Below are 14,513 nucleotides of genomic sequence, written 5' to 3'. Positions count from 1 at the left end.
TTTTTGGTACAACTATAAATAGGGTTGTTTTCTCAGTTTCTCTTTCTGCTGTGTCGTTATTGGTATAGAAATGCAACAGATTTCTGTATATTGATTTTGTATCCTGTGATTTTACTGAATTTGTATATCAGTTCTAGCACTTTTTTGGTGGAGTCTTTCTGGTTTTCTATATATAGTATCATGCCATCTCCAAATAGTGAAAGTTTTACATCTTCCTTGCCAATCTGGTTTCCTTTTATTTTTTTGTCTTATTGCTATAGCTAAGAATTCTAGTACTATGCAGAATAAAAGTGGTGAGAATGGACATTCTTCTTCATTCCTGACCATAGAGGAAAAGCTCTCAGTTTTTCCCCATTAATGATATTAGCTGTGGGTTTTTCATATATGGCCTTTATTATGTTGAGGTATGTTCCCTCTAAACCTACTGTGTTGAGGGCTTTTATCATGAATTGATGTTGTATTTTGTCAAATGCTTTTTCTGCATCTATTGAAAGGATTATATGGTTCTTATCCTCTTATCTATCTTTCCATTGATCAATTCATTTTTTATCCTACAAGAAGCCATAACTTTATTAATGGCAGAAACAATACAAATTTCAAGCCAAGCTGCAATTATTCTTTTGAAACACCAAAAAAATGATCCTTGTTTTCAGATGGTTACATTGTTAATTCTATAATAACATTTACAATGTCATTCTTGCTGTTCTTCAGAACTCAGATGCTTTTGCTCTTGACACATTTGCTTGTGACGTGACCAGTTCTATGTCCTTAACCTCTACATGTGTTTCCTCAACCTCTTCCTCTTCACTCTCCCCCAGTACAGTTGGAGTCTGTGTGTTTTCTTGAATGTTTGAGACAGCTTCACCTTGAACCTTGAATTTCTCAGCAGCTGCTAGTTGTCCCAGCTGAGACAAATCCTTAATCTTTGTTTCCCCCAAAACTATGTAGGTATCTGAAGCTGCGCTCTTGTAGACATCTGGTTTTGTGATGACAAAGAGGATATTCTTAGATTTCCAGATAGTGACTCTAGTAACCCCTTTAGCCTGTCGTAGACCCATTTTGGACACAGCCTTCCATATCTTCTTTTCACTCTGGCTCTGTTTTGCTCTACTGACTGGTTCTTTATCAATTTCAGCTGCTGCTGCCAGCTGGGCTTATGTGGTTGCCAGTGTGGAATCTTGTTCCTCAAGCTCTGATCCATCAATGTTGGATTCTATTCCAGACCCGGTCTCAGTCTGGGGCTATGGTAACTCCTGCTTTTTAGCAGAGTTGGTTTCTGTGGGTTCAGCTGGCACTGTGTGCAGGGAACATGGAACCAAGATGGCAACAGAAAGGGAGCAAGTGAGAATGTAGCCCATGCTTATTGCAGAAGGATTATCCTTTCTTTTATTAATGTGATTATCACATTGATTGATTTGTGAATATTGAACCATCCTGAAACCCAATTATAAATCCCTCTTGGTTGCAGTGAATGATTTTTTTAATGGTTTGTTGGGTTTGGTTTGCTAGTATTTTGTTGAGGATTTTTACATCTATGTTCATCAGAGACATTGGCCTATAGTTCTCTTTTTTTATGGTTTCTTTATCTGGTGCTGGTATCAGGGTAATGCTGATCTCCTGGAATGAAATTGGAAGTTTTCCTTCCTCTTCTATTTTTTGGAATAGTTTGAGAAGAAAAGGTATTAACTCTTTTCTAAATGTTTGGTAAAATTTGTCTGTGAAGCCATCTGGCCCTGGACTTTTGTTTGTTGGGAGATGTTTTGTTACTGATTCAATTCTTTGCTGGTTATTGGTCCGTCCAACTTTTCTATTTCTTCCTGTTTCAGTTTTCGTACTTTTTATGTTTCTAGGAATTTATCCATTTTTTCTAGGTTGTCCAATTTGTTGGCATATAGCTTTCCATAATATTCTCATAATTGTTTGTATTTCTCCTAATTTGTGCTTTTATATATTTGGGTCCTTTATCTTTTCTTTTTGATAAGCCTGGGTGGAGGTTTATCAATTTTATTAATTTTTTTCAAAATATCAACTACTGGTTTCATTGATCTGTTCTATTTTTAAAAAATTTTTTTTTAGTTTCAATATCATTTATTTCTGCTGTCATCTGTGTTATTTCCTTCCTTCTGCTGGCTTTAGGCTTTGTCTGTCATTCTTTTTCTAGCTCCTTTAGGTGTAAGGTTAGGTTGTTTATTTGAGATTCTTCTTGCTTCTTGAAGTAGGCCTGTATTGTTATATACTTCCCACTTAGGACCACTTTTGTTCCATCCCAAAGGTTTTGGACCATTGTGTTTTCATTTTCATTTGCTTCCATGTATTTTTTTTTTTTCTTGTATTTCCTGGTTGACCATTCATCACTTAGTAGCATTTATTTAATCTCCAAGTGTCTGTGGTCTTTCCAGAGTTTTGGTTTTTTGGGTTTTTGTTTTTTGTTTGTTGTTGTTGTTGTTGTTGTTGTTGTTGTTTTGGTGGTTGACTTCTAGTTCAGAGTGCTGTGGTCAGAAAAGGTGCATTGCATGACTTTGATCTTCTTGTATTTGTTGAGGCCTGTTTTGTGGCATAATATGTGATCTATCCTGGAGAATGTTCCATGTGCACTTGAAAAGAATGTATATTCTGTTATTTTAGGATGGCATGTTCTGAATATATCTGTTTAGTCCATCTGGTCCAGTGTGTCATTCAAAGCCACTCTTCTTGTTTCTTTTCTGTTTAGATGATCTGTCCATTGATGTGAATGTGGTGTTAGCATCCCCTACTATTATTGTATTATTATAGATTAGTTCCTTTACATTTGTGAGTGTTTTATGTATTTGGGTGCTCCCGTGTTGGGTGCATAAATATTTACAATTGTTATATCTTCTTCTTGGGTCGTCCCCTTTATTATTACATAGTGTCCTTCTTTGTCTCTTGGTACAGTCTTTGTTTTAAAGTCTGGTTTTTCTGAAATAAGCATTGTTACTCTGACTTTCTTATGACATCCATTTGCACAATATGTTTCTCCATTCCCTTGCGTTCAATCTGTAGATGTCTTTAGGTCTCAAATGTGTCTCTGGAGGCAGCATATAGATGAGTCTGGTTTTTTAACCATTCTGACACCCTGTTTTTTGATTGGAGCATTTAGCCCATTTACATTCACAGTAATTATTAATAGATATGTATTTATTGCCATTTTATTACTTGTTTTGTGGTTGTTTCTCGAGATTCTCTGATTCTTTTTTGTCTTACTCCCTTTCTTATTTTGCTGATTTTCTTTAGTGATATATTTGGATTTCTTTCTCTTTATCCTTTGCATGTTTATTAGTAGTTTTTGATATATGGTTACCATTAGGTTTGTATATAACTACTTCTGCAAATAGCAATTTATATTAAGTTGATGGTCATTTAAGTTTGAACTCATTCTTTTCTGCTCTCCTCCCCACAAACAGCCCCAAATTCTTAACCCATTCTAACATTAACTCTAAGTTCCAAATGTCATCTAATATCATCTAAATGAAGTGGGGGTGTGACTCAAGATATGATTCATCCTGAGGCAGAAATTTCTCTCCAGGTATGATCCTGTGAAAACAAACAAGTAATATACTTCCAAAATATAATGGTGGGCAAGCATAAGACAGATATTCTCACTCCAAAAGGCAGAAATAAGAAAAGAAAAGGGACCAGGGGTCTGAATCAAGTTCAAAACCTATCAGGGCAAATTCCATTAGATCATAAGGTTCAATAATTATCTGATCACATTTTCAAATGTTTTACTTAAAAATCTCCTCAGCTAAATGTTCATTCACAAATTCTCCCTTCCACATAACACTGGAACACGATTCAGCCAAATTCTTTTCCACTTTCCTCCAATGTCTAATAACATGTTCCTCATTTCCATCTGAGATCTCACCAGAAACATCCTTAATGTCTATATTTCTACCAACAACTTCTTAAATGCAATCTAGACTCTTGCTAACATGCACCCCAAAAGTTTTCCAGCTTCTGCCTATCACCTAGTTCCAAAACAACTTCTACAATTTGGAGTATTTGTTATAGCAGCACTCCATTTCTCAGTACCAAATTCTGGATTTCTCAGGGTTCTCTACAGATATAGAACCAGTAGGATATATATACGGAGAGAGAGTGAGAGAGAAAGTGAGATTTATTGGTTCACACAATTTTGGAGGCTTGGAAAATCCAAAATATGATAGGGTAGGCTGGCAGGTTGGAGACTCAGGAAAAAGTTCAAGTCCAAATTCTTTCTTGTTTGTGAGAGGTCAGTCTTTATTCTGTTGAGGCCTCCACCTGATTGGAGGAGACCCAACCACATTATGAAGGGCAATGTGTTTTATTCAAAGTCCACCAATTCAAATGTTATTCTCATACAGAAAAACACATTCATAGGAATATCTAACATAAAATTTGAACAAATATGTGGGTGCCATGGCCCAGCTGAGTTGACACACAAAATTAACCATCACACGACCTCATCCTACAATGCATAAGACATTCCCCCATAACAAAAAATTATATGGCCCAGAACATCATTAGTACTAAAATTGAGAATGCCTGGTCTCAATTTCTGGAAAGATTATGAGGATATTATAATGAGCATTACATAAATAATAGCACCTATAACAAAAATGTAAATAATAAAAAGGAAGAAAGGAAGAAAGGAAGGAAGGAAGGGAGGGAGGGAGGGAGAGAGGAAGAAAAGAAGAGAAGAGAACAGGAAAAAAAGAAAAGAAGAGAAAAGGAGAGAAGAGAAGAGAAGGAAGAGAAGAGAAGAGAACAGAAGAGAAGAGAAAAAAGAAAAGAATTTAGACACCTTGAAGGTGAAACTGATATACTCTCCCTTTTAGGCCACTCTCAGGTAGGTCCCACTAGAAGAACTCAGAGAGTAGTGGGTAAACTCAATAAACGTCACTGATTAACAGTAAGTGAACCCTATGAGTGTGAATGTTAGGAAAGACATATCACCAGTATGTTTTATTTAGTTTCATAATATTTCATGGGAGAACTTTTTTTTTTGGCCATGGGTTTACTATATATATATATCAAAGGTTGACTATTAAAATAACAGACTTGGCTTTTTTTTTTTTTTTTTCCCTATCAGCCTCAATCACATTTTAGTGTTTTTTGTTTGTTTGTTTTTGTTTTTATCAACCTGAGAGTTTTTTGTTGCCTTAAAGCATAAATAGGGGCTTTTATTTGGAAATAAGGGTACTTTGACCAAATACATCTATATAAAAACCAGACAGTCTATAGATTTAAAACTTAGTATTCTCACAAATAATAAATCAAGGAGACTCATCCTTAAAAGGACTTGGTTTGAGTTTTCTGAACTAAAAACTAAAAAAATAGTTCAAGTATGAATCATGGTGTTATTAATAGGCTTTCTCCCATAAAATCATTGCTTTATAATTACTAAATTAAAAAGCCTATCTATTATTCTAAAAACTTATAGTATTAAATGTTTTAATTTTGTATTATACAAAAATTTTATTATAACTATATCTAGTCATTTTTACCAGATATGAATTACTTAAGTAACCCAAATCCTTTCATTAAAAAAAAAAATGTTGTTGCATTCTCTATTGCATTTTATAATTCATTGTGATTGAAGCAGTAAGTGGAGCTGAGAGCATGAGGAGCCCACAGAGGTTTCACAAAATAATCAGTGAAGTACCAATGATAACTCCAAAATAGCTGCAAGGCTATCTGTGGTGCCTTATAGTTACAAATATCCTGTCAAAATATGGATTCTCGGGCACCTGGGTGGCTCAGTTGGTTAAGCAACTGCCTTCGGCTCAGGTCATGATCCCGGAGTCCTGGGATCCAGTCCCACATCAGGCTCCTGGCTCAGCAGGGAGCCTGCTTCTCCCTCTGACCCTCTCCCCTCTCATGCTGTTTCTCTCTCTCTCTCTCAAATAAATAAATAAATAAATAAAATCTTTTAAAAAAAATATGGATTCTCTTTTTTCCTTATTAAGCACTTGTTTCTAGGTATTTAACTGACCATTTTAGCTCTGCAGTTCTTTTAAGTTTCACTCACAGAGAAACTGAATGGTTGACTTTGTTGAGGGACTGTTAGCCATAACTTAAGTCATCACTTCCTTATGAAATACTACAATAATTCTCAAATTCTGCCCTGAGTCATTCATATACTTAAAGACAAATCTTAACTTTAGAGGACATTCCTCACGCTGGTTGGTGATGCCAGAATGGTTCTTCTTTGGTCTGAGCAGTGTAAGGTGATCATGATGACAATTTTGACATTTTTTTTAAATTAAAATAAAGAAATTTGTACAATGGGTTTTGCTTTCCTTGCAAAATTTGAGTCATGCTCTTTTAGTTAAAATAAGGAAGACACATGAAAAGATACTTGATTTGGATCACTGGTTAAATCCTGACTGGTTATCAATGAATAAGGAAACAGGATTAAGTAAATTTATACTCTACTGAAGGTCAAGTGATAATTGTTTAAACATCATTTATAGCACTGGTTAAGACTACTCACCTTAATCAACTGCAAACCAGAGAAAAATTACTCTAGCTCTGAAACACAATGAAATCCAAATATGCAAATATAACCTGGCATTTGCCAAACCAATGTTTCCCATTTGAAAGATTTCTTTTCTAGAAATGTTTGGTTTTATTTGTAAGATATTTAATGGCACAGTAGTCACATTATTCAAAGAAATATCAAGTCTAACTCCTAACAAAGTAGAAGTAAAATTTATACCTTTCTTTGAGTTGAACTATGAGGGCTCTTTTTACTAAACTTTTTATTTTGGAGTAATTTTAGATTTAGAGAAAAGTTGCAAAGATACAGAGAGTTCCTATATACCCCTCATCTAGTTTCCCTTATTAACATTTTACATTACCACAGCACATTTTTCAAAACAAGAAACTGACATTGGTACATATATTAGTTTCCTAAGGCTGCTATAACAAATTATCACAAACCTGTAGCTTAAAACAACTGACACTTATTCTCCCACAGTTCTGGAGGCCAGAGAATAAAAACAAGGTGTTTCCCGGGCTGCACTCCTTCTGAATACCTTGAGGGAGAATCTATTCTTTGCCTCTACCAGCTTTCTGGTGGTTGGTGGAATTTCTTTATTTGTGGCTCCAATCTCCACCTCCATGATCACATTCCCACCTTCTCATCTCTGTGCTTATCTGGTAAGAAACTTGTCATTGGATTTAAGCCACCCAGATAATCTAGAATGATCTTATCTGGAGATCCTTAATTATATCTGCAAAGATACTTTTTCCAAGTAAGGTAACATTCACAAATTCCAGGGATTAGGACATGGACATATATTTTGAGTGGGTGATCATTCAATCCGTTGCAGATTATTATTAACTAAACTCCAAATAGTTTTTGCATCAATGTTATCTTCCTATTCCAGTACCAAATCGAGGGTATCACAAAACATTTAATTGTCATGTCTCCCACATTCTCTCTTGTCTGTGGCAGTTCCCAGCCTTTCCTTCTTCTTCGTGACCTGGAGAATCTTGAGATATACGGGCCAGCTATTCCACAGAAAACCCCCCAGGCTGGGTTTGCCTAATGTCTTTCTCATGATTAGACTGGTTTATAGATTTGGGAGGAATCACAGAGATGAAATGCTTTTATTGTCACATCCTATCAGGAATATATTATGTCCACATGACATCACTGCAGATGTAAATTTTCATCACTGGTTTAAGGTAGTTTACGCTGGGTTTTCCCAATCTGGCATTGTTTTTTGTTTGTTTGTTTGTTTGTTTTCTGTTCCCTACTCTAATCTATAGAATTGAGTCACTGAGGCCAGCCCATGGTCAGTGGGGGATGGAATGTGGGGGGTTGAAGCTGTACCTTCTGTAAAGTGAAATAGCTACATATATTATTTGGAATTCTTCTATAACTTCTCCCTCATTTATTTACTCTTAATCATTTTAATATCAGTGTAGACACATATATTTATTTTATACTTTGGCTTATGATCCAATACTACATTATCTATTTTGTCATTTAATTTGTTCCAGCTTCGCCAACTGAGAGCTCTTTCAGGTTGGCTCTTGTGTCTCTATGGCATGTTACATCCTTTTGGTTTTTTTTTTTTTTTTTTTTTTTTGAGTACTTCTTTACTTTCTGGTACTACAAGATGTCCCAGATGTATCTTGCATTGGTGGTTACTTTTCAAAGCCAAATAAAATATTAAATATCCAAGACTTTGGTTTGGCTTGTCTGGAATGATGAAGGGCACTCTCCTATTGATCCCTCGTAGAATCTTAGTAAGTAAAGACAGTGGTACAGTTTCATAAAGTATTGATTAAACAAATAGCATGGCTAAAGAGTTATGTGAGATAGTAACTCTTCTTAAAAATAAAATGTTCATGCCTCAAGCAGAAGACAAGACAGTCACATTGAATTCTAGTAATAGAGTCAGCAACCTTTAGTTTCAGCACCACCTCAGCTGAGACTGTCAATTCCCTATTGGTGCAAACCATGATTAGCTATAGACTTGCAGCTCCCTTCTCACTTGCTTTCAACCTTGGTCAGTGTTTGTAAATTTACAGATGCTGCTCTCTCATAAAACCATCAGTTGAATAACACACCGTTTTCATATAACAGTTTTGTCCCTTGAGGCCCTAGAAAAGTTTACAGTGTAGATGTAGGTCACTTACCCCGGAAATGAAATGAAACAAAGCTGCCTATGGAAGCCTACTGGTAGACATTTAAAATAAACAGCACTATGCAGAATTCTAACTTGTGTGTTTATTCACATTTTCCCTAGAAGAGGGAAGAAAAGAGAAATTTCTCTGGTTATTGTTGGACTTTCTGTAAGCTAAGCTGTATTTACCTAGTACTACTTGGTCAACAACACACTAAAAGAGGCTAGAATTAAGGTACTATATGGCAATAAGAATTACTTCAATAACAGAAGACATTTATATATATGAAAGATATCATATAAAAGATATAAATATATATGGAGAGAATGAATATGTTTATTACATCTATAATATATAATATATGTATATGTTTATTTCATCACCAAATAGTTCTGTCAGATGGGCAAGGAAACTATTCAATACATTATCTCTACTCTGGGGATAAGGAGGCCTGCAGTAAGACAGGCTGAATTCCGTGGTGCAATCATAGTCATTGACTTACAGAGCACAAGGATTCAGGAATGTCTTCTGAATCTTTTTGTATTAACAATACATGCACAGATCGCTTCTCGGCCTTTTGGCTAAGATCAAGTGTAACAATACATGTACAGAAAAATCACAAAGTATGTTATATACCTGAAATGTTCTTTAATGTTCTTATGGAATATATAAGGCTCTCATCTCCATGAGAAATTTATAAACAGCTACAAAGTAGTTAACCTTCTAAACTCAAGCTGTGCTTATAAACCCAATGTGCTTACAGCCTGATTAAACATTTTCCAAAATTCAGTCTGGCATATAAAAAAATATTCTAAATCCTTAAAATGTCATTTGAAGGAAATTATGTGTGTATTAAAGTCAAGGTGGAAAATATGTGTGCTACTTCCTCTAAAAGAAGGAGTCCTTTCAATAAAATACATTTTAGCAAAATGTGCATTATAAGATTATAAATGGAAAGACATGACATGATGTGCTCTTTTGTTTTTTGGCATGGGAAATTTTTTAAATAGTGTATTTTGTCTTATTTCCACAAAAGCACTTAGCAACCTTTCATATTTTCAACATCATTTCTTGACAAGACAAGAGAAGAGTAATATGTGGGTGGCACTCCGAAATGATAATGAGAGGAGTGTCATAAAAAGAACATCATGTAAGCTGTTAGAATGTTCCCCAACTATACTTCTCGGAGAGTCAGAATAAACGTCTTTGTGATTCCTTATCATATAGAGTGACTTTACTTTTGATATTCAAATGAAGTCACTAATTCCAAAGGGGAGGGCCTCACAACTAATGTAGCCAGGTTTAAAAGAGCAAAGAGAGGAGGAAATTATGTAGTCAACCTATTTAGGATTTTTTTCTCTCTGCTTGTCATATTAGCCTTCTTTTATTCTTCAAGATAAATGTGATCTAAAATATCACTGAACATGAATTGTGGATAACTTTGAAGAATTAATCTAATGCATTTTGATGTTTGCTTTTTATGTGCAGTAATGAAATTACCATCCCTAAGACTTACTTAATGCTAAAACTGGCAATTATTCTATTTCCTCTCAGCATCAGAATTTTGGTGAATGAAAAAAGAACCACAGAATTTTGGTGAATGATGGATTCTCTAGATTTTTCAATTATAAAAGGAACAGCATGTAAATCTGACTCCATTCCTTTTTTAAAAAAAGATTTATTTTAGAGAGAGAGAGTGAGAGTTGGGGGGTGGAGGGGCAGAGGGGGAGAGGAGAGAGAATCTCAAGCAGGCTCCCTGAAGAGTGCAGAGCCCTATGCAGGACTCAATCTCACCACACTGAGATCATGACCTGAGTCGAAATCAAGAGTCCAATGCTTATCCGACAGAGCCATCCAGGTGCTCCTGTTTCTTACACTTCTGCCATACACATAGCATTAAGCGTTGGCATTCTACAACTTTCTGCTTCCTTTTATTTTTCACCTGAGTTTTATATTTAAATGGATTCAGGTAGACAACATATAGTTGATCTTATTTTTGTATCTATTCTGATAATCTGTCTTTTTATTAGTGTAGTTAGACCATTCAGATTTAAAGTGATCACTGATATAATTGGACTATTATCTAAGATGTTTGTAACTATTCTATTCCTTGCATTTGTGTTTTGTTCCTTTTGTTTACCTTCTTTTTTTGTCTTCTCTCATTTTAATATTGAGCATTCTACATAATAGTATTTTATCACCTCTCCTAGCCTATCAATTATACCTCTCTTTTTAAAAATGGTCATGGATTTCTAATTGTAATGTACATTTTTAATTAAGTCAGTTTCACCTTCAAATAGCACTATACTACTTCAAGTACCTTATTATAACAGAGTATTTCTAATATCTAATACATTTCCCTTGTATTCCTTATGACACTGCTATCTTCTATGAACTGAATTGTGCCCCCCCCACACACACACTTCCTGCACAAATTCATATGTTAAATCCCTCACATCCAATGTGATGGTATTTGGAGATAGGGCCTTTGGGTGGTAATTAAATTTAGGAGTCACTAGGATGAAGCATGATTTTATGATGGGAAGAGGAAGAAAAGAAAGAAAAAACGGCTCTCTCTCTCGCTCTCTCTCTCTCAGCCATGTGAGAACACAGAAAGAAAGCAGCCATCTACATTCCAGGAAGAGGACCTTCACCAGGAATCAAATAGGCTAGCACCTTTGTCTTAAACTCCCCAGCCTCCAGAACTGTGAGAAATAAATGTCTGTTGTTTAAGGCACCTAATAGGTGGTATTTTATTTATAGCGGCCTGAGCAGACCAATACTCTACCATTTATTTCACTTAACCATATGCTATAATCACCTGATACAGTGTTGTTATTACTTTAAGGACTATAATCTTTTAGATCAATTGACAATACAAAAAGTAAAAGATGTTTTACCCTCTCTTACTCCTTCTTCAATGCTCTTCCTTTCTTTATGTACATCCAAGTTTCTGACCTGTCATTTTTCTTCTTCCTAAAGAACTACTTATAATGTTTGTTTCAGAGCATGTCTTTTGGCCATGAATACCCTCAGTCTCTGGGCTTCTTTTAAGATTTTCTCTTTGTTTCCTGCAACTTGAATATGACAACTCTGGGGATAGATTTGTTTTTATATTTATCCTTCTGGGTGTTCTCTGAGCTAACCAGATTTGTGATTTGATATCTCTAATTTTGGGAAATTCTCAGCCATCATTAAATATTTCTTCAGCTCTCTTTTTTCTCCCTCTGATAATCTAACTAGATGTATTATATCTTTTGCAGTTGTCCCACAATTCTTGAATGTTCTGGTTTTATTATTATTATTATTATTTTCTCTTTGCATTTCAGTTTAGAATGTTTCCACTGACATGTATTCAGCTCACTATTTTTTTCCTCAGGTGAGTTTTATTTACTCAAAAGCCCATCAAAGGCACTCTTCATTTCTGTTATTATAGTTTTGATTTTTTGGACTTTCTTTTTATTATTTGAGTTTCCACTTCTTTGCTAACATTATCTCTATGTTGTGATGACTTCCAAGCTTTTTATATATCAGGGGAAGCTATATTAGGAAGTCTCCTGATTTAACATTAGAACATTTTCACTTGGTAATTTCCTCATTCAGGACAGTTTCCAGAATGTGCCATTCTCTTATCCAGGACCAAAGGAATACAGAACTAATATATTCAAATAGCCAAGTGTTCTACCTTTAAGCAGCCTTACCATTAAACTACTGAAGACAGATATTTAACTTTTCTCTTAAATCTAAAGGGAATTATATTAATCAATCTTAATAACTGATCTCAGCAATTAGTAATAGCCATTAATAAAAATCTGGACTACTGGCCTATCAAAGTTTAAGCTGCATTATAGGCACATTATACTGTGCAATGTATTTTAAAGAACTTGATGGCTTAGATATATCATAGTGTCTATATAATATGTATATGCATGTTCTCCCCTTTAGTGATTTTAGATCCATTCTCCACCAGTCTCTATGCTCCTCTGTGCCCTGGGAAACTGATCTATGTAGACTAAATCAAAGTTTTTCTTTGCCGTCTAACTTTTGGTTGGATTCATCAAGGGACAGGAACTCAGATGGAGGGAGGTGAGTGAGTTTCAGACATCAATTCCCCATCCCTCTGTGTTCACCTCTGAGTTCACAGTTCCTCCCCATTGCTGCCTCTCCGTGTGAATACCCCCTTTAGGATCTTCAACTGCCCCTGCCTGCTGCCCACTCATGCCTGTGTTATAAAAGCCCAACTGCTTATGTGCCTGACTGCTAAATCAATTTGCAGCATCTAAGACAGAAAAACACCCAACCTGGGATATATTGTGATGTGCCATTCCCACACCTTTTTCTTTTTCCCCACTTGTTTTCTGAGACTATAGCATATTAGTGTTCCTAGAGGAAGAAGTAACAGTGTTCTGGCTGGTTCAAAAGCAACATTTACATAGAAGAGATGACTTCCCAGTTAAAGACCTTACATGTCTGAATCAGGACCATCAACTCTGCTTTTGTTTCCAGGAGGCAGTCCGTTCCAATTGTTTTGCTTGCTGGAAATTCCTTCCAATGTCTGGCAGTGTTGATCATTAGACCTACATTGTGTGTTATTGTGAATTTTGGTTTTTATTTTTATCTTAACAGATAATTTACTGGAAAGTTAGGAGAGGATGTAAGGCACTATTTTAAGTCCAAAGACTGAATATGAAATTAGTAATGACTGCTAAATAAACCACAGACATTTTACCTTCCTACATAAGATGCAACACAATGTAGCACTAACCTCCTAATCTGTACTCTATGCTTGAGCTAAATTACCTAGATATTTCTGAACATTCCCAAACCTCTGACTTAGTTTTCTTACCTTCTATTAGAATTCTCTTAGATCCAGCTCTATCTGTTCAAATTCTACACTTTATTTAAGGATTATCATGAAAAGCAACTCCCATATTAAGCATATTTTGATATCTTTTTTTTTAAAGATTTTATTTATTTATTTGAGAAAGAATGAGATAAAGCATGAGAGCAGCAAGGGTCAGAGGGAGAAGCAGACTCCCCGCTGAGCAGGGAGCCCGATGCGGGACTCGATCCCAGGACTCCAGGATCATGACCTGAGCCGAAGGCAGTTGCTTAACCAACTGAGCCACCCAGGCGCCCAAGCATATTTTGATATCTTTAAGAATATATTATCTCTCCCTCTTTTGAACAATTTTTCTATATTATTTATTTCTCTCATTGCCTTTTCACAAGATACCCACACAGTTGAGTCTCATTATTTGCTATAGCTATATACATTCTACTAAGTCACTGCATTTACTGAATCAGTGAATACTGAACTCCTAGGGGGAAATTCAGGGTTAATTCCTATAAGCCTTTGGTCACAACACTGTTGTTAACATTTTGATCAATACATAACCTTGTTTTGTATGTTTATGCTTGAAAATACCTTATGTAATATATATTTTTAATTCATTAACATTGAACTCACACCCAACAATACTAAAATTTCATGCCAGAATGAAAATTATCTGTCACACTATTTTCTCCATAAAGCACATCACAGCCTCTTTGCACTTAGGAACACTAGACAGTACTTCAGAACTACATCTGAGGGACATTTTAAGCAATAAAGTCCCAACAAGAAGCACAAGCATGCAAAAAAAAAAAAAAAAAAAATGACGCTACATAGACTGTAAGGACACTTGTTTAGTGTGAGAGTGGAAACAAGAAGGCAGAGTATGTCCTTGTTCACCTTAGCTGGGAACGTGCATATCAGGTGACTCAAATTTTTCACTACTCTGCACAAGTTCATGAATGACTGCAGAAGCACCAGGATTATTGATTTTGTTATTACAAATAAATTGTAGTGGTCAGGCAAATTTGGAAATACA

General features: G+C 35.4%; 1 non-coding gene and 1 pseudogene across 1 annotated transcript; one reads left to right on the top strand and one right to left on the bottom strand.

Moving 5' to 3' along the window:
- Positions 1-657: 657 nt before the first annotated feature.
- On the bottom strand, positions 658-1,441 carry LOC116637934 (annotated as a pseudogene).
- A 7,760-nt stretch (positions 1,442-9,201) lies between these two features.
- LOC116638055 lies at positions 9,202-9,393 on the top strand. Its single transcript, XR_004300604.1, has one exon. It is a non-coding gene; the product is annotated as a U2 spliceosomal RNA (small nuclear RNA).
- The last annotated feature ends 5,120 nt before the right edge of the window (positions 9,394-14,513 follow it).

This window comes from Phoca vitulina, unplaced genomic scaffold (genome assembly GCF_004348235.1).
Source record: "Phoca vitulina isolate PV1807 unplaced genomic scaffold, GSC_HSeal_1.0 scaffold15, whole genome shotgun sequence".
NCBI classification, from domain to species: domain Eukaryota; kingdom Metazoa; phylum Chordata; class Mammalia; order Carnivora; family Phocidae; genus Phoca; species Phoca vitulina.
The sequence above is the reverse complement of the archived record's forward strand: the minus strand, read 5'-3'. Positions and strand labels throughout refer to the sequence as shown.